At 42.1% G+C, this 27,324-nt stretch overlaps 1 protein-coding gene across 8 annotated transcripts in view; it reads left to right on the forward strand.

Annotated features, from left to right (window-relative positions):
- Window positions 1-27,324, forward strand: part of LOC122815566 (protein mono-ADP-ribosyltransferase PARP12-like) — a 981,818-nt gene that overhangs the window by 718,358 nt on the left and 236,136 nt on the right. The window lies entirely within an intron of this gene.

Raw genomic sequence — 27,324 nt, forward strand, 5'->3', positions numbered from 1 at the left:
GGCATAACTAAATAAGGTTCTGTAAAGGAATATTATCACAGGGTTAAGAGTGAACTAGAGAAAAGGGACATTAACATAGCATAGTATGGTTTATTAGTTTGATTACATGATAGATCATGTGAAACTTACCCACATGCACATGCACACCAACCTTCACACAGACAAACCATTCAGTAATAGCTGCAAGAAAAACATAACCGATGTAGATTTTTCACTGTACAATACCTTAAATTTCTTGTAGTGGAGGCCCATGGCATATATGCAGATGACCCATTAAGGACATAACTAGTGTTTCAGTTACATGGCCTGAATGTGCCCATAAATATGTAAAACGTTGTGGGCATTCAGAAGCATTTTTGAAACATTGGTATTACCTTAAGGGATGGTCTTTCTTTCAGTTTTTAAAAATAATAGTTGGGATATGGCAGATGTTGAAGGCTTTCAGCTTTTCCAGAACAACTGACCTGGGTCAGGGTTTTTCGAAATTCTGAATTTTTGGTGTAATAATTGCTCCAGTACTAAAATGCAGACTGAACAGCCAGTGATCTGCACTCCTTCAGGTGCCTAATATGACAGTATAAAAAAGCAGTATATTACAGAAAAATACAGCATTGCATAGCTTCAAACACATAGCCATAGTGAGCAAAACATGCATTGTTTACTCTATTTTTATCTAAGTAATGTTTCATTCCCAGGGGATCTGACTTCCATCATGTTGGAGAGTTTATTTGTTTTAATTATTTGTCTACAAGATAAGTGGATTGGTCCTTAGACTCTTTTCAGCCATGACCCCACCCAGAACGTGCACAAAATTATAGAAATATACTGTAAGCTTTGTGGGGCAATACAAGCAGTTACATCCTACACATCATCTGTTGTAGATAGCTGATATTGGCTACAAACATAAGAATAAAATAATATGCACATCTATACATAGTACTAGCTGTCAGCACAGAGGATTAAGGTTAGGATATAACAAGCTGCTTCCTGTAGTCCAATTGCATACTGTGACTCTGATCAAGTCACATAACCAGACAGTTCTCTGGAGCAGTTGGATGCCCATGCCTAGCAAGGACATTTGAACCTATGAACCCAAAACCAGTTATTGAAGTTAGGGGAATATCTGCAATGCTGTATTGTGATTCATGTTAGCTACTGTCTCTGAAACAGTGACATTTGTAACAGGCAGGGAATTTCAGCTGGCTGGTGTAACCTTAGAAAATGCCATTTCTTCTAAAGCTAAAATAAATATAGGACACCTCAGAGAAAGACATTGATTAGTTAATGTGAGGGGATGTGATGGGCTACTATTTTCAGTCTTTGTGCAAGAGATGGGAAGAGTTTGAGGTGCATTCATTTAAATGTGAAGGTATTTAAAAGTAGGGTGATTATATCTATAGTAAGTAGTCACTTTATATCTTCTTGTGGATTGCACAGTAATGCTGCCTGCAGACCAGTACAAAAAAGAAAGTGACAAAAATCTCATTAAGCTTTGTCTTGATTAAATGCGTATTACTGGTGGATGTATTGCTAGGAATGACGGAACATATTGTGGTCATCATTCGCATTAGTAAATTTGTACTGTTTTTTTTCTCTTTTGTGTTTGTGTATTAAATAACTTGTTACTTTGTAGCAGACCTAATGCTGGCTTTGAACTTTTTCACCTGTTGTTTCGATGTATAGATTGAAGCCAAGATTTGGGGCTAAGTAAAGGCCTTCACACTTGTGTCTTTATACCTGTGTAATTTTGTGTGTTAGCCTAGTTCATAATGAAGCCTGCAGAGAATAACCTTATCTGTAAGGAGCCCCAGGGACAAATGTGATTAAAGTCCTCATGGAGTCCTTTTTTGGCACTTCAGCAGCAGCTTTGGCATGCTTAAGCAGAAATAGATGGGAAATTGAAAGGATGATTTGTATTCTGAGTTGGGTGATTAAGTAAATCTTAAATGTACAGGAGAAAAGGAACAGGGCAGTAATAGGAGGATCTTCAAACAGTAGCTAACCCTACTCAGAGTACTGTTTACCAAAACCCAGTTTAAAGTATGCTTTGATAAAAAGTTGATAAAATGTCTAGTTGTTTTTTTGTCTGTAGCTTGGCATGCAGTAAGGAATGGTCATCTGTTTCAAAAGCCCCCCATAAATCAACAAAAACTTTTGCAGTTAAAAGTTCTTTATTCATGATTGCAAAAATATTAGTTGTACTACATATTGGTGTATTGGTACCATTTGGAACCCAAATTCAGAATGGAGTAGCGAGATATACTTTGAACAACATTCTAGTATCTGTGCACAACTTTTTCCTATGACTTTTACTATGGTTTTAAGTCTGTTATACTTGTATACTAAAAAAAATCAGAACTTTATTTTCAAATAACAGTACAAGTAAAAAACAATATTAGTGTATAATTTAGCTGCACATAGTTCATCACTTTTCAGTTAGAATCAGTGCCATTTAATCCTAGGAGCTGTGTAGCAAAAGCTGTTTGTGTATTTCTGTGTATTCCAACTTAGCCTCCTAGTTGTCTCTTCTAGCAGCGGTTAGTACTTTTCCAACCCATAAAAATAAAAACATCTTAAAATGAGTACATACTTGTGCATGTCTATAAAAAACATTTTCTTGCATCTTTCCTTTTAATGGGATATGTGTGCTCATAGATCCTAGATCTACGGGTGCACTCTGTTTTTCCCTTGCTAAAAGTAAGTAGTGCAGGAGAGGCAAAAACAATTTATACCACAACCTTACTATTACAGTTAGAAATCCCATTGCAGCAGACAGATCTGATAAACGAACAGACTGTAATGTTAGGGGAGTCATAAATAATCCTACAGTGAGAACATGATACATATGTAAACCATCCCATTGTTGATAACTTTTGGAAAAGTGTCCATGTTCTCATCAGTATGATCACTGCTGCAGTAGTCTTAACTATATGGGTTATATCTTGCACAGGATACAACAGCAGGCCAGCTTCCAAAGCTTTAATGGTACCTTCCATGTGCCCAAACCATTGTTTAGCTTGTGCTAAACTGAACCGTTTGGGTGCTAGGCCCTTCAGAGCTTTCTTGCAACCAAAGAGCATTCCTCTTGTGGGTTTTTGAGGATTGACAGTCATCTAACACTTTCCAAAGCTGAGCACAAAAAATCCCTAACAGAAAAAAAACTTCCACACTTTATTATTATGACAGAAACTGATCTTTACCTTTAAAAAATATAAATTTTAAGCTAAGATATTGACTGCCATGTGACTCTAAGTACCTTGAGCAGGGATATTCCTTTTTACGTTTGTAAAAAATATATTAAAACAAATGTAAAGCTACTTTTTTTCTGAAGTAAAAGTTGTATTATTTTACCATTGATAGGGTAAGTGCTTACAATGCTTTTTATTGTGTTTTGTGGTGGTAAAAGTAACTTTTGCACTACTTACCTGATTTACTGACTGGTAGTGCCAGGCTTCCTCAGGAATCAGGCACCTATGCCTTTACCATGGAACAACCTACAATTTCCTTTGCTCTTTCTTCTTCCAACCACAAAAAGAAGAATCTTACTAAGCAGGCTTTGCTCCCCACAACAGGTTGCTAAAGTGCCTCAACCACAGATGGATGACTCCTGTAGCCATTTCTGGTTCCTTAGTCCATTCATCTTGTTCCTTGGCTTCTTCTGGTGCTGTAGTCCCCACAGCCACTATGGGGTCAGAAACATGCTCTGCAGCTGTAGTCCCTACAGCCACCATGGGGTTAGACACATGCTCTGCCTAGCCAAGGCTTAGCCTGATAAAGTGTGCCTGGTACTTTCGTAATTCCTGTCAAAAATAATCAAAAACTCAGACATATGTCTTTTCCTGTTTCGGTTACTTTGGACAGGAGTAATTTATTTTGCTTGGCTCAGGGTCTAGTTCAGGCTTTTAACCCTTCCACTTCAGTAGTATTTAGTAAAAGAAAATGAGATTCTTCATTTTCTGAAGAGGTTCAAGATTTTAAACCATAAAATGATGGTGAGTAAACAAATTCTATTTGTCTCCTCAGGTTTTTGATTCAGAACCTGAGGAGAGTATGGCATTTCACAGTCCTGTTGAATGAGTTTCCTTTTCTGAAATTATTTCCACAATGAATCTGTTGATGTTCATCATTCCCGGTGCTACAGTAGCCCATTGGCAGTTAAATGGGTTGTTTCCTGCAAACACCTAGCTTCAAAAAACTCTGCCCCCCCCCCCCACACTGTTCTTCACTCTGACTGCTGATTGGCTAATCTCAAGGAGGGAAGTCAGCAGTCAGAGTGAAGCTTTCTTCAGTACTTTCTTGCCCATAGAATTCAAGAAGAGCCTAACAATCCTGAACCAACCAAATCAAAATAACAATAACATATAAAGTAGAAACAAATATAACTGTACTTTATATCCCATCTATAACTATATAAGAGTAGGAGAATGTGTGGATATGGTTGATGCCCCTTCCCAATCTGCTTGCTTTTCTTGGTTTCTTACTCAATACCTTCCAGAGGATGATAAAGCTGAAAATATGAATTCTTCCTTATAGAGACAGAGTTCGTTTTTGGCCTATCTGCTGCAGAGGTCCTTAAAAAGTCTGATGAGAGAGGTGAGTTGATTTAAGGAATTTTAGATTTTCAACCTTCCTTCTCCAAGTTTGCCAAGGAGTTTAATGCTACCCCTGCAAACTTTTTCAAAAAGCAAAATGAACGCAGGAAATTGCTGGTAAGCAGGTGTTAGAAGAGCAATGGCAGGGAGGTTCCAAAAAAGAAAGGAGGAACCCCTCCCCCAGAACAAACAGTCTAATCAGTCTGAATGACTATTTGGAAGACCCCCCCCACACACACACACACACACACACACTCACAGACTCGCACTCACTCTCCCATCCAGGAAAACAATTAATCATTCCAGGAAGTCCGAACCTCCATTTGGTAACAGGTCATTTTGGACAGCTGGATTCTGAAAGTAATCCATCAAGTTTACAGATAGCAGTGGGAGTCTAGCCCTCCTTTTGGAGAGATTCTTCCCATCTGCTAGACCAAATTCCACTTTTCCCTCCTGTCATTCAGCATCTGCTGTCTCACGTGGTGATAGAAGCAGCCTCTCCTTCTCAGTTAAGAGAAGGTTTTTGTTCAGGAATGTTTCTAGTGCCAAAGAAAGAAGATTTATTTCATGATGTTTCCTTTCTAAATCAGTTTGTGATGGTGCACAAGTTCAAAATGTTATCCCCTCACAACTTGTAACCCCTCATTCCCCATTTGAGTTTTCTGGTAACCTTAGATTTTAAAGATGCACATTGTCAAATTCCTGTAAATCCAGATTTCAGATGCTCCTTATGGTTTTCTGTGTCTGTATCACATTATCAGTTCTCTGAATTAGCTTTTGATCTATCCACTGCTCCAAGGATATTCACAAAGTGTGTAGCTCCAATGATAGCCTGCCGCAGACTACAAGCTATTCATATTTATTTTGCTTATTTAGATGAATTGCCTATCTTTACAGAAGTGTCCAGAATCACTCAAGTTCTGTGAAGGACCTCCAGCACAGACTGAGGTGCCAGGAGAACATATAAAGGTCTTAGTTAACTCCTTTTCACAGGATTGTTTTCCTGGGGTTTACCCTAGATAGCTCAGTTCAAAGAGCTTTTCTTCCACAGGAAAGAACTAAACCTATCTCTAGATCATTTCTCACAAACTACTGTCTCAGCCAGAGAATTACTCAAGAATCTCTGGGTCGCATGGCTTATATGATTCTTAAGATTCTCCTAGCAAAGCACTACATGAAAAAATGCCAGTGGTACCTAAAATCTGTATGGTCCCCCTGACATTTCAGATTCCAGTCTGAAGATTTGTGAATAAAGAGATTTTTTTTTTGGAGGTAGAAAGACCAAATTTATCAGAATTCAGGTATCCCAGTTTCCCTTCCAGCTCTAGCAGTGTCTATGACAACAGACTTCTCAGGCTTTGCTTGGGGAATATTGTCTATGAGAATAAAAGTACTGGGTCTCTGGAGTAAATAGACAGACTAAAACACACAGACACAAAAGAGATGTTTGCACATATAAATGCTCTCAAGTCTGTCATCTGTGGTGACAAGGACCTCCACAAGTGCTTACAGGCAATATCACAGTGATGTGGTTCATAAACAAACAGGAAAAATAGACTAGCCATGGTAGCCTGAGATATAGTTTTTCAGCACAGTCTCACTCTTCAGGCATATTACATACTGTTAGAGCAAAACTGCATGCCAGACAAACTGGGCAAGACCAGGACAGACCCTTCACAAATGGAAATTGAATCAGAGGTCTTCTGGGAATTGTTCCAGCTGTGGGAAACACCACTAATAGATCTTTTTGCATCTCCTCACAACAGTTAGTTGGCAAAATTTCTGCTCCAGTAGTCCATGCAAGGCCTGGAAGACAGATGCTTTCTTTTCCGTGGATAGGAATTTTTTCCAGCTTTTTACAAATGTCCAAGGTAATTCTGAAGGTTCAGAAGGACTCTCTAAAGTTCACTGTTTTAATTCCCTTCTTGCCCAGCCAACAGTGGTTCTCCTCTTTTTTTTTTTGGAAATTGCCTCTGACAGTTACCACAAGCTTCCTCAGACAGGACCTTTGACCCAGGACCAAGGGGTGTTTGATACATCATGACCCTAAACTACTTCATCTATCTGCCTGGATGATAGAATATTAGTATATTTTAGTCACCTGTTTTCTGAGGAAATGCAGCAGATATTAAAGTAGGCAGGAAAATCTGCCACTGGAAAATCATATATAAGTAAATGGAAAAGATTTTCTAGTTGGTGGCAAGACAGGAGTCACTACCTTCTCAGGGCTAGTGTTTCTGTGGTTCTAAAATTGTTTGAATAAGTTACAGTCCACTGGCCTGACTTACTCATCCATTAAGGCTCATCTGTCATCCATTTTAGAATGTCTGCCAATGGAGCCCCCTCTTTCAGTGCAATCTCGCATGAAAATGTTTTTGAAAGGGATGTTTCATACCAAGCCTCCTAGAAAATGTGACTCTTGGTAGGATGTAGAAGCACTGCACTGGGAAAAAATAATTCTTGCTCCATTTGAACTAGGTCTGCAGGCTGCCTTGAGGTTCCTAACATGGAAAGCAGTGTTACTGATTGCACTGACTTCTGCAAGAAGAGTATCTGAGCTGCAAGCTATTATGGTGGATCAACTTTATATCATTTTCCACAACAGTAGATTCTCATGAGAGCTAATGTTTCATTCATGCCTAAAGTGGTGTCAGAGTTTACTTTGAACTAAGCTATCCATCTCTGTCTTCTTTAAAGAACATATAAATTAGGGTGAAAGGATACTCCATATCTTGGATGTCCAAAGACAACTTGGGTACTGTCCTGACAGAACAAAATTATTTTAGTAACTCTTATAAGTTATTCATTCCTTGTGAAGGTAAGAAAAAGGACAACTTTTGTCAAAGCAGATTATTTCCAAATAATTGTCTTTTGCTATTACCTTTTTTTCTGCTTACAACAATATGGCAATTTCAAGCAGATTCAAGGCTCACTCCACTAGAGCCTTGTTTTTATCTCTGGCTTTTTGGAATGGGTTGGATTCTAGAAGTGGCAGTTTGGTCCAATGTGTGTAAATTTACAAAGCTATGTGGACTACATACCTTCTCCAAGTGTAGAACAGGCTTTGCTAGGACCATTCTGCAGGGAATCTTGGACCTTCAACCTTCCTCCTCCCAGTCAGTTTAAGCTATGATAGGTTCATAGGTAAGTACTAGGCTATCTGCCCAAGGGCATTTATAAGCCTAGCCAGAATGTGTTGGGTTTTGTCACCCCCTTAGATTAGTTCCCTGTGCCTCTGTCCAGCAGAGCCATTAGTTCCCTGTGCCTCTGTCCAGCAGAGCCATCAGTTCCCTGTGCCACTGTCCAGCAGAGCCAGTGCAGTGATCCCCGGGGTAAATTTTCTGTTTCCCATCCACCCGTCAAGATTTTTCTTAAAGAGTGTTAGTGAGGGGCTCTGCCTGATGTATATTGGAATCCTGTTCCAAAGCATGGGGAGTCTCTGGGATAGGAATCTATCCATCCAGCATGTCCTGTTTATCGTTGTGGTGATGTTTATATCTCTAGAGCGTGTGGCTCTCTGGGATTTGTTTTTTTTTAGGTGGAGCATGTCCATCAATTCTGGGTTGGACATGGCCTTGTATGCCAGGCAGAGATCACCTCTGAGTAAGCGGTATGCAACTGAGTACAGCTGGAGTTTCTTGAGTCGGGCTGCATAGGGCATCTGTTTGAGGCCAGTAATCCTCTTGGTGAGGTACTTTTGTGGCCGTTCCAGCTGTTGCAGGTGTCTTGTAAGGTACATCCCAAATGGGGCATTGTATTCTATGATGGGTCTAATGAGTGATGATGATAATCTATCCATATATCTAAAGCTAGTGTAGCAGTGATCATAACCATGAACATAGTACAGCTGTGTAAGTAAGCTTAATATTACAGTAGATGTTTGATCTCGGCTGGAGTAGCCACTCCCTCCCTTCTTCACTCTTATTTTTGTACATTTCCGTTGCCAGGGTGAGGCTGTAGATGTTTTCCTAGCATTTTCCGGCTTTATCCCTCCTCTATATGTTGGCATGAAAGCTCTAATGGCTTTACACCCAGACTGCTTTTTTTCAACTCTGCTCAAACTGAATAATGGTTTGGGCACAGGGAAAGTGCTCTTGAAGCTTTGGAAGCTGACTGGCTGTTTTATCCTATGAGGATACAACCCATATACCTGATGCTAGTGCAACTTTGATCATTTGAACATCTAGTGTTGGTGTAAGTTTACTTATGCAACTGTACTTTCCCTGCCTCAAGTACTTTCTTAATATTCATACCAGGTTCATACCCAAATATAAGGCCATAACGAGCCTATGGGACATAATTTTAGAACCAAGAAATGCTTTCCCATTTTGTTTTCATAACACTGCCATGGTTATGTACAAGTAAAATAGGTAGAAATATTTTTGGCCTGTTTACAGTAACCTCAGTGGCTATTTGTCCCACCTAAGTTGGAAGGTAGCCTCTTTCAAAGAAAAGAAATTTCAAAATTTCAAGTTCTGCATACAAACATAAATTCCAGCAGACTTCCAAACCACATCAACGAACAGGAGCAAACACTGGAACACCACTGACAGGACAAAAAACTTCTTTAATTATTACACGTTGTGGTACCTCGGCTTCTTGCCTTCTGTTGGAACATTTTTACACTACAAGAATGTCCCTATATATACTATTCACCTCTCTAATTATTCAATTAATTTCATACAATTACATAATTAAATAATTCAACTATTATATTACTGCTAAGCCAGCTTTAAAATGCATTTCATTCTCTTCAAACAGACTGATATAATGATTTAAAGGCACATTCATTAAATGCATGTATTGTGCTAATTTTCCTTCCTTCAGTAACAAATAAGCATACATAAATGAACTTTACATATCTTATAAAGTTTAAATCTTTTTAAATATCATCTATAGTACAAAATTAATTAAATATATTTTACTTGTTTTCAGCATATATTTTTTTCCTATATCAACTTTGTCAATATAATTCTCTTGTACAACAAAGTTTAACGTGAAATGTGCTTCAGTAAACATCGGACCTTCAGTGACAAATAAACATACATGAATAAACTTTACATTTTATATGATGTTTAAATACATCTATAGTACAGAATTAAATATGTTTTACCTATTATTAACGTGTATTTTTTCTTTATAACTTCCTGGTATATTGGCCAGACCACCAGGAAGGCCAAAGTACAAATCATGCAGCATTTGGGGGATGTGAGAAGACGGAATCCTGAGAATCCCGTTGCTATGCACTTTTTGTTCAAACATCAGGGTTTGGATAAAAGTTTATTTTTCAGCATTTTAGCATGTCCGATTGTCAGTGATGGAATTTCAAAAAACAATTAGACTAGAGAGTAGAGTGATTATTGGTTTTCATACTTCATGTCCTCAGGGAATGAATTTGGAAAATAATTTGAACATCTAGAAGTAGTGAATGAAGTGTAAAATCATGTAATACAGAAATTTCATATATGGGCACATTACAGTTAAGACCATTAACATTCATAAATTAAATTGAGGGAAACTTGGAAGCATTGTAGTACAATATTGTAAGAAGTTTCAGTGACGAATAACAGTGAATATAGGTAGATGGAAAATGAGCATGCAGACAGCAGTTGATTTATATTGGTTATGACAGAAAAGATATGCATAATGGGGAAATAAAATCAATATTGCACTTATGACTGTGTTAGGAATAGGTGTTTCGCATTCATTGTTTCAACACAGCTATAGAAAGTTATGAAGGAAGGATAGAATTGTAGAAATAATCTAACAAGTTCAGTAGTATATATTAGCTGGTGCTGATTGAAGAAATAATAGTGCAAGTTGTCTTTATAAGAGCCCCTTTGAATGTCTGATGTTTACTGAAGTACATTTCATTTCAAACTTTGTTGTATAGTGAATTACATTGACAAAGTTGATATATGAAAAAATACATGTTAATAATAGGTAAAACATATTTAATTCTGTACTATAAATGTATTTAAACATCATATGAAATGTAAAGTTTATTCATGTATGTTTATTTGTCACTGAAGGTCTGATGTTTACTGAAGCACATTTCACTTTAAACTTTGTTGTACAAGATAATTATATTGACAAAGTTGATATAGGAAAAAATATATGCTGAAAACAAGTAAAATATATTTAATTAATTTTGTATTATATATTTAAAAAGATTTAAACTTTATAAGATATGTAAAGTTCATTTATGTATGTTTATTTGTTACTGAAAGAAGGAACATTAGCACAATACATGCATTTAATGAATGTGTCTTTAAATCATTATATCAGTCTGTTTGAAGAGAATGAAATGCATTTTAAAGCTGGTTTAGTAGTAATATAATAGTTTAGTTATTTAATTATGTAATTGTATAAAATTAATTGAATAATTTGAGAGGTGAATAGTATTTATAGGGACATTCTTGTAATGTAAAAATGTTCCAACAGAAGGCAAGAAGCTGAGGTACCAGAACATGTAATAATTAAAGAAGTTTTTTTGTCCTGTCAGTGGTGTTCCAGTGTTTGTTCCTGTTCATTGATGTGGTTTGAAAATTTCAAGTTCTGCCAGAAAAAAGAAGTTATGTACTCACCATAACGTTCCATATTTGTTGTCCATCTCGCCATTCATTCTTGCAATTATGGGTTCGGAGCCGAGACTCGGCCAAATACTTAGCTGAAGATCTCAAACTTGGCTTGTGGCAAGAAGGTATCCCACAATGCAGTGGTGGAATTCCCCAGATCTTGTTTGCTGCTAATACTGAACAATATGTACACTATATACATATCTACACATGTATAGATATAAACAATGTGTAAGTCCATACCAAAAAATACTGGAAGGAGAAACAAGCTGAAACAAAGAGCCCCTGAGGTAGTGGAAATCTGCCAGGTCCACAAGAAGTCTTAGGCAGAGGGAAGGAGGGAGGGTCCGTAAGAATGAATGGCGAGATGGACAACAAACATGGAACGTTATGGCGAGTACATAACTTCTTTATGTTATGTTGTCCTATCTCACCTTCATTCTTGCAATGATAGGACAGAGCCCCTAGCACCTTTATCCTGGGTGGCTCACGGAAGTATACCTTTCAGCACCGTGGAACCAAAGGATGCCCTGTCCCTGGAGACCAAATCCACTTTGTAATGAGTACTAAAAGTATGTGGAGTAGACCACGTAGCTGCTGCACAAATATTATCTATAGGAATTCTGGCTTGGAAAGCAGATGACATCGCCAGTGCTCTAGTGGAATGAGCCTTTTCTTTGAAAGGTAGATCCTTGTTATTAGATTTGTAGATGAAAGTAATACAATTTGAAAGCCAATTAGAAAGAGTGTTTTTTGAAATGGATGATCTTTTTTTTCGCATCAGAAAATGATACGAATAATTGGTGAGATTTTCTGAAGTCTTTAGTTCTATGTAAATAGAATCTGAGTTGTCTGTGCACGTCCCTTTGGTGTAATTTGTACTCTGCCTTGTTGCTATGTTGAGGAAAAAATAATTGGAGTTCTGTGGATTGGTTTATATTGCTTGGAGAAGCAACTTTTGGTAAAAAGGAAGGGTTAGTGCGCAAGGATACCCTATCCTTATGAAAAATCAAATATGGTGGTTTAACAGAAAGAGCTTGCAGTTCTGACACCCTTCTAGCAGAAGTAATAGCCACTAGAAATAAGGTCTTCCATGAAAGGAACTTAAGGTCTGAAGATGAAGAAGGCTCAAAGGGAGGAAAAGTGAGATGGGACAAAACAAAATTTAGATCCCAGGGAGAAAGGGGTTGCTTAAAGGGAGGTCTTAGTAAGGAAGAACCATTTAAGAAGGCTCTACACAACCTGTGTGACATTAAGTTTGAAGAAGTATCGCCAATATGAAAATTTGAAACTGCAGCAAGTTGAACTTTGATGGTAGCTGAGCCTTGTTGAACAGTTCCGCCAGAAATTCCAAAATGGAGTGAATAGGTGCAGAGAAAGGATCAATGTTCTTATCTTGAGCCCACAGGGAAAACCTGTTCCATTTGCTAGAGTAAAGCTTTCTAGTAGAAGCTTTATGGGAGGACATTAAAATATGTTTTACAGTAGGAGTGAAATTGTGAAGCCTGACTAAATTGGGAAGTGGAGCTGCCAAGCTTTCAATTTTAGGGTGTGGAGAGACAGATGAAGCTCTCCTGACATATGAGTCAGCAGATTTGGTACTGGGTCCAGGATCCAAGGCTTCTCCTGAAGGTGGGGCCACAGGAAAGGGAACCAAACTTGATGAGGCCAGTAAGGGGCAATATGAATTATCCTGCTTTCCAAGCTTTGAGCTTTATGAATTGCTCTGAGTATGAGAGGAAAAGGTGGAAAGGCGTATAGAAGTCCCGAGGGCAGTTGTGAGCCAGAGCGTCTCTTGGTGTCTCCCCCGGAGGGGGAACTAGGGTAAAGTAGTTGCTGTACTTGGCATTCATAGGAGTGGCAAAGGGGTCGCAGCAAGGCTGTCCCCATGTTTGGAAAATCATTTCCGCTACATTGTGATTGAGAGACCACTCGTGAGGTATTAGAATTGCTCTGCTCAGCTTGTCCGATATCACGTTGGACTTCCCCAGAATGTGCGTTGCGATTAGAAAGGGCTGGGAAGAAACTGCCCATTGCCAAACTCTTAGGGCTTCTCGACACAGGGGGTAGAATCTAGTTCCCTCTTGCTTGTTTATGTACCAAACCACAGACATATTGTCTGATTGGATCACAATAGTCCCTAGAGAGAGAAAGGCTTGAAGTGCTTGCAACACAAGAAGCGCTGCTCTTGCTCTCATCTCTAGAACATTTATATGCAAGTGAGCCTCGTGATCTTGCCATGTATCTTGGACTGTTCTTCCCAGATAATGCCCCCCCCCCACCCTGTTTGGGAAGCATCCGAAGTCACTGTAGCTATTGGTTGAAGTGGAACAAAGGGTCTGCCTATTGTCACATGAGTGGAGTGCATCCACCATCTCAAGTCGTTCTTGCAAGATTCCGTTATCCTGATCAGATGAGGCAATGGAAGGTCTTGAAGAGACCATTGGGAGAATAATAGCCACTGAAGTATCCTCATGTGCATTCTGGCAAGAGGAACTAGTGTAATCATGGAGGCCATTGTTCCCAATAAGCGTAGAATTACTTTTGCTTTCACTTTGTCCATGGGAAGGATGTGAAGAATTTGATGTCTGAGAGCTACGATTCTTTCTGCTGGAAGACTTGCTATCATCAATGAAGTGTCTAGATCTGTGTCTATGAATGTAATGTGTTGAGAGGGCAACGAGGCAGATTTTTGCAAATTTACTGTAATGCCCAAATGATTGCAGATGTCTAACATTAGATCCTTTGCTTGTAAAAGTAGATGCTTGATGGTGGCAGGCAGGAGCCAGTCATCTAGATAGGGAAACACATGGACTCCTAGACATCTCAGGTGAGCCATGACTACTGCCGTACATTTGGTGAACACTCTGGGGGCTGTAGTGAGACCAAAGGGCAGAGCTCTGAACTAATAATGGCTGGCTCCCAGCCAGAAGCGTAAGTACCTTCTTGGTGTCCTGTCCATTTTTATGTGGTAGTGAGCATCTTGAAAGTCTGTCGAGCACATCCAATTGTCTTTCCCTAAAAGGGGAAGTATAGAATGCAGTGTCACCATTCAGAACTTTGATTTTTTGACAGATTTGTTTAACTTGCTTAGATCCAATATGGGCCTCCAGTCCCCTGTTCTTTTTGGCAGTAAAAAGAATCTTGAGGAAGTTCCGAATCCTATTTGGTCTGTGGGGACTTCTTGGATGACTCTTTTATTGGAGCAATGTTTGAAACTCTATAGTTACTTGTTCCCTTAGATTGGGTAGAACATGTGGAGTGTTTAGGTCTTCGGGACAGGTAAGTAAAAGGAGATGGCGTATCCTCTGGATATTATGTTTAGTACCCATTTGTCATTTGTGATACTTCCCCAGGCTTCTGGGTACATCAGTAAACTTCCTCCAACTGCCTCCAGAGTAGAGCAGTCGGCCTCCTTTCAGGAGCGCTGATAAGGGCGTCCGTGAAAGGAATCACGGTCACCCTGGTTTTGCTGACCCCCTCTGCCTGTGGGGTGGCATCTACCATTATTACCTCCTCCTCTGCCCCTGGGGAAGGTATCACCCCATGCATCTTGGAAAAATCTCTGGGATCTTTTGAACCACATCTTTCCGCTCTTCTGACCTTTGGGATAAGGTCTTGAAGACAAGGAAAAACATACTCCAACAGCAGAGAGAGTTTTTCTTTCCTGCTCGCATCGGGTTAGAGTGTCTTTTACTTTGGGTCCAAAAAGTGAGGAGTCATCAAAAGGGACGTTAGTAAAGGTAGACTTAAAGGGCTCTGCAAAATTACATAAGTGTATCCAGGAGTGTCTCCTTAGAGAAACTCCAGAACCCACTGCCCTGCTTGCTCCATCTGCTGTGTAAGATATAAGCCTCATGGAGGAGCTGACAATGGAATTTAAGGTGGACAGCTGGGAGGAAACCTTCTCATTCAGCAGCTACTGAACCTTGTAGAATATCTCCTAGCTCTTTCTGGAGATCTCTTTCTGGCCTTGTAAAATGGAATAAATAATTTAGCGATCGCAAAGAAAAAGTCGTTGAAGAAAAGATAAGCTTCCCGTATCTGTCCATTGTTCTCGAATCTTTATTCAGAGGATGAACAGATGAGGAAGTCTCTGCAAGTTCCTTTTTGGTGGCTTCTGCCACCACCACCATAGCATCTACGGGTACTCCCTTATTTAAGAATTCCAGAGGAGCTGATAAAAATTTGTTTGGCCTCCGATGGACTGGTTTCAAAGCATCAGGTGACTCCCACGCCTTTTGACTAACCAGATCCATTAGTTCATCGAAAGGCGGGGACAACCAGGAGGCTGAAGGTTGAGACCTGGAAGCCTCCAGATACACTGACTCCTCATCAGAAGGGGTAGTGGTTTGCCAGTCACCTCTTTGCTTAAGTATCTCCAGAATATCTGTGAACGAGATATCATCAGAGGACGACTTTGGGGACCCTTCTGACACATCGAGGTCAGTGTCTGAAGTAATGGACTCATCTGGGGAGTCAACATGCTTCCTCTTGCAGGTTCTCTTCCAAGGTGGCTCCTCAGAAGGATATTCTGGGGAGGCCTCTGATGAGAGGGGTTCACCCAAAGGGGGATCCTGAGGCTTCGGGTCTCTGCTGTCTTGAGGAATGTGTGGTGCTGAGACAGTAGCCGGTGCCTTGGGGGGAAGAGTACTGGTAACCCTCTGTGGTGCTGAATGGGAGACAACACACTCCTCATCAGCTCAAAGGTGGATCCTGCTGGCTCTGAGGAGACAGAGAAAGGCAATGGAGCCAACGAGATTAGACCCAAGACTGATGTAGGAGCCAAGCTAACCCAAGCCGACGCACCAAGTGGTAAGCTTGGCACCAAAGATCAGGGCCGAGAATCCCGGCTCCCAGACTCACCAGATGGTGCAGAGAGAGTCTGAGCAGAAGTCAGCTCAGTGGAGACCAAAGGGAGTACCCAAACTAACAAATCCGCAGAAGGTGGTACCGAGCACTCCAGCTCCAAAGGACCAGCTTGGCTCAGAGGAACAATCATGGGCACAGTAGGCTCCAAAACAAATGGATTGGAGCCGAGAACAATTTAGTCAGTGCCGGCGACTAAAGGAGTCCATGTACTACCCATTCCACGTCCTCATCAGATAAGCTTCTTGTAGACCTGGAAGATAAATAAGGAGATCAAGACATATGGAGGATAGGCGAACTCAAGGTTGGAGAAACCGGTGAAATTTCAATGGACCGGCTCCAAGTAGAGGTATCTTGAGGCTCCGAAGGCTTTGGAGCCAAAGAACCAGGCCTGTCAACCATAAGAACCTCCAACGGCTCGAAGACTGTGGAGCTGAGGAAGTGGTGACCTTGGAAATTTAAGGTAATTTGACTGGCAGCACCAAATGAGCTGATGCAGATGGTTATTGTCTTTTATGTGATTTTCATTTTTTAGAAGGTGATGAAGAAGAAGAGGAAGAGCTATGGATGGCCTCTTCAAAGGAGGGTTTTAAAAGCCATTTAAGAATCTACTTGTTTCTTCTCTCCTGAAGAACTCTGGCAGTAAACGAATGACAGAAGGTGCAGTCCTCCTGGAGATCGATAGCATCAAGACAACAGACACAAATGTTAGTTACATTAGTAAAAAAATACGAGCACTCATAAAATCAACTAAGGCCAATTTTGAGAGAAAAATTGCCATGGATTCAAAGGACAATCATAAGGCCTTTTTCAGCTATGTTAGGAACCTGGGTGGAAACTCCCAGATATGCTCAGAATTAGTCCAAAATGATACAAAAATCACTGAACCCACAGACATTGCCAACATACTGGCAGACAGGTTCAGGGCAAACTTCAACCCCTCCCCCCCCCTAAAGGAGAGATAACTATCCCAGCAGAGTGTATCCTCCCAGACATCTCAAATGCGCAGGTGAAAGCTGCTCTCTCTAAAGCTAAAAACACAGCATCAATGGGACTGGATGGTGTCCCCGGCTGTGTGCTACACGAGCTAAATGAGGAATTAAACCCGCACATAAGGCAGCTGTTTAATCTCAGCCTTACCACAGGATACGTGCCCAAGGAGTGGTGTACGGCAACTGTGGTCCCACTCCACAAAGGCGATGCCTCTACGGACCCTGGTAATTACCGCCCCATAAGCTTAACAAGTCTAGTCTGCAAAGCTATGGAGAGGATCATAATGGAGCTCATAAACAAAGATATAGGGGACTTGCAGACATTGGACCCGACCCAGTTTGGCCGTCAAGGGAAGATCATGCCTTTTGAACTTGGTCGACTTCTTGAAAGAGTCACCAAGGCCATTGATGAGGGAAAGGCAGTCCATACAGCCTACCTTGACCTTGCAAAGGCCTTCGACACAATACCCCACTCGGGTATTGTAGAAAAACTTACCAGCTTAAATGTAAACCCATATGTCACAAGATGGGTTGCAAACTGGCTTAAGGACAGAACCCACAGGGTTAGAGTTGCTGGCGCTATGTCAGACTCCAAGCCGGTCACAAGCGGTGTCCCACAGGGCTCGGTCCTTGGCCCCTATTGTTCGGCATCTACTTCTCAGAAGTACAAGCCAACATGGGAGGACTTTGGCTGACAAAGTTTGCAGACGACTGCAAACTGGGCGCCATAGTGGAAAGTGCATCGGACATGGATATCCTTCAGAAGGGACTCACGGAAACAGATAGCTGGTGCCAGAGCCATGGCCTGAAGTTAAACGCCAAAAAATGTATAGTCATACCCTTCAGGAAAAACAAGGTAACCCCAAGCTACCATATAGGTGGCAATCCACTAAGCACAGAAGAGGTTATCCGGGACCTGGGGACCCAGGTTGACCGTGGCCTTTCCTTTGACACTCATGTTGCTAAAGTGGTTAGAAAGACCTTCTACATTGCCCACCTGATCATGAAGGGATTCACATCCAGATCTAGTGAGGTCATTGTTCCCCTGTACTCTTCACTTATCAGACCAATGATCGAGTACAATGCCCCATTCGGGATGTATCGCACCCGACATCTGCAGCAATTGGAGAGACCCCAAAAGTTCCTCACCAAAAGGATAAAGGGACTCCAAAATCTGTCATATGCTGCCAGATTGAAGAAACTCCACCTCTATTCAGTTGCATACCGTCTGCTCAGAGGTGACATGTGCCTGACATACAAGACCATGTCCAACCCGGAATTAATGGACATGCTCCACCTCAAAAAATCCAAATCCACCAAAACCACTAGAGCAAGCGACTTAAACCTTAGCACGGATATAAATAGGATGTGCTGGAGGGATAGATTTATCACTCAGAGACTCCCTATGCTGTGGAATAAAATCCCGGTCCATGTGAGGCAGAGCACCTCGCTGGCTCTGTTCAAGAGAAATCTTGACCTGTGGATGGGAGATCGTAGGTTTATCCCGGGAATCATCTCTCTGTCACTGCTGGACAGAGGCACAACAAACTAATGGGCACAGTATTTTTTCATATAAGGGGTGGCGTAAGCCACAAAAATTTGGGCTAGGCTTATAAATGCCTTAGGGCAGATAGCCTAGTATAAACCTATGAACCTATGAACCTATGAACAAACAATATGTCCATCAGTGATGGACATCTTTTGTGAGAATTTCTGACATTTTTTGAAACCCGAAGGCTTATGTTCTCTTTCTTTCTGTTCTTTAGACATTATGACACCGACAAAGGAAGCCCAGAGGCTATATCAAACAGAATAATATTTAAGACTATTGCTAGCAAAAAAATACAAGTAAGAAAGCATAGGGAAGAAAATCAGAACCTTTAACTTAAACGGCTCTGATTTTCAAACACAAACTAATAAACAGGACAAGCCCTCTAACAGGCGCATAGCTCTCTAATTTAAACGAGCTATGAAGACACAGCTAACGACAACAAACAACAACCACTACAGGGATGCCAAGGCCTATAAAGCAATGGCAAAAGCCGTGCCTGAGGAAAAATTATCTCTGTTGAGGTGAAAACAGCAAAGAGATGCCAACGAATACAATCTATTGGTAATAGAACTATATATCAGCAAAATTATTTAGTTTGACAAGAAATATAAGAAAAAAGTTTCACAACTTAGCCACGGCCAAGATGAGCGCATCCAACTTCGTAAAGCGGCAAACGAGATCTGGGGAATTGCATCACTGCATTGTGGGATACCTTCTTGCCATTAGTCAAGAGATCTTCAGCTAAGTATTCGGCCGAGTCGGAGCCGAGGATCGGCTCTGAACCCATCATTGTAAGAATGAAGGTGAGATAGGACAACATAACATCATATGATTGCCTGAAGCTAACCTAGACAACCTAACCATCTGACCCTTCAGTAAAGTTCTTTCTGCCAAAAGGGATGGTATCTAGAATATTGAACAATAACCATTTGAAAATGTGGGCTTTCAGTAAATGTTTCAGCGGTAAGTGTTATTTATATAATGCAGTGCAAAGCAGTCACAGCCCTTAAGGCCAAATACAACACCAAACATACTTGTCATAGGTGACTCCATAGTCAGACACACTGACGTCCCACTCACCAGGCTGAACAAGGAGAGGGTCACAGTAAGCTGCCTATCGGGTGCTAGAATCCACCACATAACACAAGCACTCGGGTCACTCCACAGCAAGTACAAATATGACACAGTCATTGTCCATGCTGGTGTGAATGACCTGAGACGTACCTCCCTGGACTACATGAAAATAGACATAGAGGAGCTCTCTGATTATGTAGCCCAGGCAGGTATGACCCTGACCCTGAGCAGTATCCTTCCTTCACCAAGAATGATGCCACAACATAGAGACAAGATGATCAGCTTTAACAATTGGCTTAATTTCTGGTGTCATTCAAAGGGGATCCAGTGTCTGTCTGCCTGGGATGACATGCTTGACAAGCCATGCTGCTTCGCAAGGGACGGCTTGCACCTGTCACCCTGGGATTCGGATATTGGCTAAGGCTCTTGCCACCCCCATAGTGCCTTTTTTAGGCAAGGCTCAAATTCTAAACCTACCACCCTAGAAAACAAAAATGGGAAGAAACTAAGGGTAATGCTGCTCAATGCCAGAAGTCTAAATCTCAAAATGCACCCACTCGAGGCCCTTCTCAGTATGGAGAACATCGATGTCTGTGCTGTGACTGAAACCTGGTTCAATGCTCCTGAGAGCACCCCGGCACTATCAGGTTTTACCTCATATCATGCGTTCCGGCCCCAAAACGCGGACCACACCACAAAAGGAGGGGGTGTATCCATATTCATCAAGGATACCCACAACTCCAGGTTGGTGGCAACGCACGAAGCATCGGAAACCATCCAGGTGCAATTAACCATAGGCAAAACTGCTCTACAATTTATAACATGCTACAGGCCACCCTCTCAAACTCAGGAACCCCACACAGCCTTCCTGAAGACACTGGAGGGTATAAATGTATCTCCAAACACCATTATATTGGGTGACTTCAACTACCCGAATATAGACTGGGAACATTACTCAAGCCCCAACTTTCTAGCCCAAAGGTTCCTGGAGTTCATAAATTCAAATGCCATGGAACAACTAGTCACCGTTCCCACAAGAGGAGAAAATATACTAGATCTCATCATCACAAACATGGGGACAAAATGCTCCACACCGGAAGTATATCCCTCATTGGTGAGATCAGATCACAAACTTATCTCACTGGAAATCCACATCCGTCCCCCACCCCAAACAAAAAGACCACAGTGAAGAACTTCTCTAAAGCAAACTTCACACTACTCAAGACTGGTGTGGTATCCTTCAAGGCCCCCGAGCCAGTGGAAACCACAACCCAAGCTGCGGAAGCCCTTACAAATGCCTTCTACGAACACCTCCAGGACTGCATGGATCAGGCAATCCCTAATAAAACCAAGACTCTTTCCACCAAGGGCAAACGTCCAGTCTGGTGGACCCCAGCCATAAAGAAACTTTACAATAAGAGGAGAAAGCTGTTACATGATAGAGCAAAATCCATAAAAGAGAAGACACCCTTGATCATTATTAGTAAAAAAATACGAGCACTCATAAAATCATCCAAGGCCAACTTTGAGAGAAAAATTGCAATAGATTCAAAAGACAATAATAAGGCCTTCTTCAGCTATGTTAGAAACGTGGGTGGAAACTCCCAGATATGCGCAGAATTAGTCCAAAATGATACAAAAATCACTGAACCCACAGACATTGCCAACATACTGGCAGACAGGTTCAGTGCAAACTTCACCCCTCTCCCCAAAGGAGAGATAACTATCCCAGCGGAGTGTAGCCTCCCAGACATCTCAAATGCGCAGGTGAAAGCTGCTCTCTCTAAAGCTAAAAACACAGCATCAATGTGACCGGATGGTGTCCTCAGCTGTGTGCTACACAAACTCAACGAGGAACTAAACCCGCATATAAGGCAGCTGTTTAATCTTAGCCTTACCACAGGATACGTGCCCAAGGAGTGGCGTACGGCAACTGTGGTCCCACTCCACAAAGGCGGTTCCTCTACGGACCCTGGTAATTACCGCCCCATAAGCTTAACAAGCCTGGTCTGCAAAGCTATGGAGAGGATCATAATGGAACTCATAAACAAAGACATAGGGGACTTGCAGACATTGGACCCGACCCAGTTTGGCTTTGTCAAGGGCAGATCATGCCTTTTGAACTTGGTCGACTTCTTCGAAACAGTCACCAAGGCCATTGATGAGGGAAAGGCAGTCCATACAGCCTACCTTGACCTTGCAAAAGCTTTCGACACAATACCCCACTCGGGTATTATAGAGAAACTTACCAGCTTAAATGTAAACCCATATGTCACAAGATGGGTTGCAAACTGGCTAAAGGACAGAACCCACAGGGTTAGAGTTGCTGGCGCCATGTCAGACTCCAAGCCGGTCACAAGTGGTGTCCCACAGGGCTCAGTCCTTGGCCCTCTGTTGTTCGGCATCTACTTCTCAGAAGTACAGGCAAACATAGGAGGACTATGGCTGACAAAGTTTGCAGATGACTGCAAACTGGGCACCATAGTGGAAAGTACATCGGACACAGATATCCTTCAGAGGGGTCTCACAGAAACTAATAACTAGTGCCAGAGCCATGGCCTGAAGTTAAATGCCAAAAAATGTATAGTCATACCCTTCGGGAAAAACAAGGTAACCCCAAGCTACCATATAGGTGGCAATCCATTAAGCACAGAAGAGGTTATCAGGGACCTGGGAACCCAGGTTGACAGTGGCCTTTCTTTTGACACTCACATTGCTAAAGTGGTTAGAAAGACCTTCTACATTGCCCACCTGATCATGAAGGGATTCACATCCAGATCAAGTGAGGTCATTGTTCCCCTGTACTCTTCACTTATCAGACCAATGATCGAGTACAATGCCCCATTCGGGATGTATCTCACCCGACACCTGCAGCAATTGGAGAGACCCAAAAGTTCCTCACCAAAAGGATAAAGGGACTCCAAAATCTGTCATATGCTGCCAGACTGAAGAAACTCCAGCTCTATTCAGTCGCATACCGCCTGCTCAGAGGTGACCTGTGCCTGACATACAAGGCCATGTCCAACCCGGAATTAATGGACATGCTCCACCTCAAAAAATCCAAATCTACCAGATCCACTAGAACAAGTGACTTAAACCTTAGCACAGATATAAATAGGACATGCTGGAGGGATAGATTTGTCACCCAGAGACTCCCTATGCTGTGGAATAAAATCCCGGTCCATGTGAGGCAGAGCACCTCGCTGGCTCTGTTCAAGAGAAATCTTGACCAGTGGATGGGAGATCGTAGGTTTACCCCGGGAATCATCTCTGTGTCACTGCTGGACAGAGGCACAACAAACTAATGGGCACAGTATTTTTTAACATAAGGGGTGGCATAAGCCACAAAACTTTGGGCTAGGCTTATAAATGCCTTAGGGCAGATAGCCTAGTATAAACCTATGAACCTATGAACCTATATAATCATGTTAAATAAGAGTCTAAATACTTCTATGTCAAATATAAAATAACTGCCATGGCAAGTTCTGCTAGGTAACCGCAGGTGAATGTGCTTGCAGTGTGACTTCTGGCTCTGTGTGTGTGTGTGTGTGTGTGTGTGTGTGTGTGTGTGTGTGTGTCAGTGTGTATACATACAATATATGTACAGGCAGATAAAATAAGAATGTAACCAGAGCTGCTCAGAATTTGGCATTCTTAGCCAGAGATTTGAACTGCATCTAGAAAATCCAAGACATCCAGTGAAATCTTCAACAAATAAGTAGAATTTAAGCCTGTTTTTTTTGCACTTGTTATAGGTTCATAGATAGGTACTAGGCTATCTGCCCGAGGGCATTTATAAGCCTAGCCAGAGTGTGTCGGCTTTCGCCGCCCCATTGATTAACTGAGCCTCTGTCAATCAGAGCCAATGAAGTGATCAGAGGGGTGTATTTTCTGTTACCCATCCACTCGTCAAGGTTTCTCTTGAAGAGTGTTAGTGAGGATCTCTGCCTAATGTAGTTAGGAATTTTGTTCCAAAGCATGGAGAGTCTCTGTGACAGGAATCTATCCCTCCAGCATGTTCTATTTATTGTTGTGGCGAGGTTTAGCTCACTAGAGCGCATGGCTCGCAGTGACTTGGATTTCTTAAGGCGGAGCATGTCCATCAATTCTGAGTTGGACATGGCTTTGTAAGTCAGGCAGAGACCACCTCTGAGTAAGCGATATGCCACTGAGTACAGCCAGAGTTTTTTCAGTCGGGCTGCATAGGACATATGTTTGAGGCCAGTAATCCTCTTGGTGAGATGCTTTTGTGGTCTTTCCAGCTGTTGGAAGTGTCTTGTGAGGTACATCTCAAATGGGGCACTGTACTCTATGATGGGTCTGATGAGTGATGAGTAGGGGGGCACTATAACCTCTTTATTCCTAGATGCGAATCCCTTAGTAATTAGATGGGCCACATAGAAGGATTTCCTAACTATTTTGGCAATATGATTGTCAAAGGAGAGATTACTATCTTACCCGAGTCCCCAGATCTATTATTACCTCTTCTGTATTAAGGGGTCTTCCGCCTATGTGGTAATTCATGGGTGTTTTGTTTTTCCCACACAGGATGACTATGCATTTTTTGGCATTTAGCTTGAGGCCATGACTTTGACACCAGGTGTCTGTCTCAGTAAGGCCTTTTTGACGGATGTCCGTGTCAGCCGGAGAGTCAATTATGGCTCCCAGTTTGCAGTCATCGGAGAACTTGGTTAGCCATAGTCCTCCTGTGTTTGCCTGTACTTCTGAGAAATATATGCCGAACAGCAGGGGTCCCAGAACCGAGCCTTGCGGGACACCACTTGTGACTGGTTTAGAGTCGGACCTGGAGCCCACTATTCTTACCGTGTGAGTTCTGTCTGTAAGCCAGTTGGCAACCCATCTTGTGACGTAGGGGTTTATGTTCAGCCTGGTGAGTTTTTCAATAATACCCGAGTGAGTAATGGTGTCAAATGCCTTGGCGAGATCAAGGTAGGCTGTGTGAACCACCTTTCCCTTGTCTTTGGCCTTGGTGACTGTCTCGAAGAAGTCAGCCAAGTTTAGTAGGCATGATCTGCCCTTAACAAAGCCGAACTGGGTTGGGTCAAGTATTTGGAGGTTACCAATGTCTTTGTTAATGAGTTCCATGATGATGCGCTCCATAGCCTTGCAGACCAGGCTAGTCAGGCTTATGGGGCGATAGTTACCTGGGTCAGTTGTGGCCCCTCCTTTGTGGAGCAGAATAACCTTTGCTGTGTGCCATTCTATGGGCACGTAGCCTGTGGAGAGGCTGAGGTTGAACAGCGTGTTTAGGTTGGGGGTTAGTTTGTTCTGTAGTTCGTGCAAGACGCAGCCTGGGACACCATTTGGCCCCATTGATGCTGTGTTTTTGGCTTTTGAAAGGGCTGTTTTCACCTGTGCTTCTGTGATTTCTGGGACACTACACTTTTCCGGTATTGTTGTGGCCCCTTTTGAAGGTGAGAGGGAGGTGAAGTTTGCACTGAATCTATCTGCCAGGATGTTGGCAATATCAGTAGGCTCAGTATATTTTGTGCTATTTTGCACTAGCTCAGAGCATATTTGCGAGTTGCCACTTAGATTCTTGACATAGCTAAAGAAGGCTTTGTGGTTATCTTTCGAATCCTTGGCTATTTTTCTTTTGAAGTTAGCCTTGGATGATTTTATGAAGGACCTTAGTTTCTTACTGATACTGATCAGGGATGTCTTTCCTTCTTGGGATTTGCTTTTTTTCTGAACTAGTTTCCTCCTTTTGTTGTGTAACCTGTTTATGGCAGGGGTCCACCAGACTGGTTTCCTTCTCTTAGGGGAGTGAGTCTTGGTTTTTCTAGGGATGGCACAATCCATGCATCTTTGTAGGTGCTCATAGAGTGCAATTGTAAAGGATTCTGCATCTTGGGCAGTGTTAACCTTTAGCGTGGACACTGTGAAACTTACCACCTCTGCCTTAAGTAAGGTGAAGTTTGCTTTAGAAATGTTTTAGACTGTGGTTTCCTTGGTTGAGGGTGATGGTGGGGTGTGGACATCCAGAGTGATTAGTTTATGGTCTGATCTAACCAGTGATGGGGTTGACCTCTGGTAAGGAACACCTGTCGTCTATGTTGGTGATAACCAGGTCCAATATATTGTGGCCTCTGATATGGGAGTTTACCAGCTGATCCAGGGCATTTGAGTTGATAAATTCCAGGAAGCGCTCAGCCTGGGAGTTTGTACTCAAGTAGTTTTCCCAGTTAATGGTAGGGTAATTGAAATAGCCCAATATCAGGGTGTTCGGTAGGACCTTCATGTTTTCCAGTGTCTCCAGAAAGGCGGAGTGGTGGTCCTGGGTCATGGAGGGTGATCTGTAGCAGGCCACAATTTGCATTGCAGATTTGTCCGATGTTAGTTGCACATGGATGATCTCAGAGGTATCATGCTGCACCACTAACCTGGAGGTGTGGGTATCCTTGATGAATATGGATACACCCCCTCCTTTTGTGTTTCGGTCCATGTTCTGTGGCTGAAATGTGTGGTATGAGTTGTAGCCCAGTAGTGCTGGGGTGCACTCTGGAGCCTTAAACCAGGTTTCAGTTACTGCACAGATGTTGACGTTCTCCATACTTAGGAGTGCATGCATTTTGAGATTTAAACTCCTGTATTTCTTTGAACTGTTGCTTCATTTTTACTGTTTTTGCTGCTGTGACTGATTCATAGTGCACTTTGTAAATTTACTCGTTCTGTGTTAAGTAGCATAGACATGATTCAGACTTGCTGAATCTAGACTGTTTGGCATCACGTGAGCACTCAAACCAGCCATTTTACATTGTGGGTGCACCCTTGTTGCAAAAGTGTGTACCTCAGGGCCCAGCCAGCTAAGTTAAGGTTTTCTGGAATAATGACTCTGTGAGGAGCTTTCCTTTTGGTATATTGTGTTAGAACATTTGTTTGCATTTAAGCCTTGCATTTACACATAGCTGCCCACCGCACAATGGGTTTAGCGGTGCCTTGTATAGACACAAACCCCTAGAATCACATTCCCCCCCCAAACACCACTCAGTGAAACCCTTTCAGGCTTTCCTGCTGCTCTTTGGACAACTTGGTTGTGCACCTCAGCACTGTAGGCAGCTCATCTAAGCACTGAGTAGCATCTCCCCACTTTCTTCACTGATTCTAGATAGATTTAAGTTCTCTTGTTATTCCCAGAGTAATAGTTGATCTTTTGCCCTCCCACAAACTTGGAATTACCTGCTGCTATGGACAGTCAGTTTACCATCATTTCTCCAGCTAGCCTGGTTGACATGGGCATCCTGAGGCAATGTATCAATTGTCTCATGTATACTGACAACTACCTGCTCCTAAAGCAGAGTATGAGGGAGATGTCACTGTACCAAGAAACTTCAATCAGTCCTCTCATGTAACAATAAACAAGACATCAAAAAGGTTGTCAGCTCACACACCTCTTCTCTTTCACAAGATAAAGTTAAGATGCATAAACCCACATACACGAAGGTACTCACCAAGAGCCTACCAAAAGACCAGAAACCTCCCAAGCGCAAACAACCCCCCCCCCCCCCACACACACACACACACAATCCACCATAACCACATATCGGTGTCTCAGCAATTAAGTCCCTAAGGCAAAACACTTCAAAACTAAATGTCCTGGTCATAGGCGACTCTATAGTGAGAGACAGACATCCCTCACACTACGC

This window comes from Protopterus annectens, chromosome 11.part0 (genome assembly GCF_019279795.1).
Source record: "Protopterus annectens isolate FY-2018-M chromosome 11.part0, PAN1.0, whole genome shotgun sequence".
Lineage (NCBI taxonomy): Eukaryota > Metazoa > Chordata > Ceratodontiformes > Protopteridae > Protopterus > Protopterus annectens.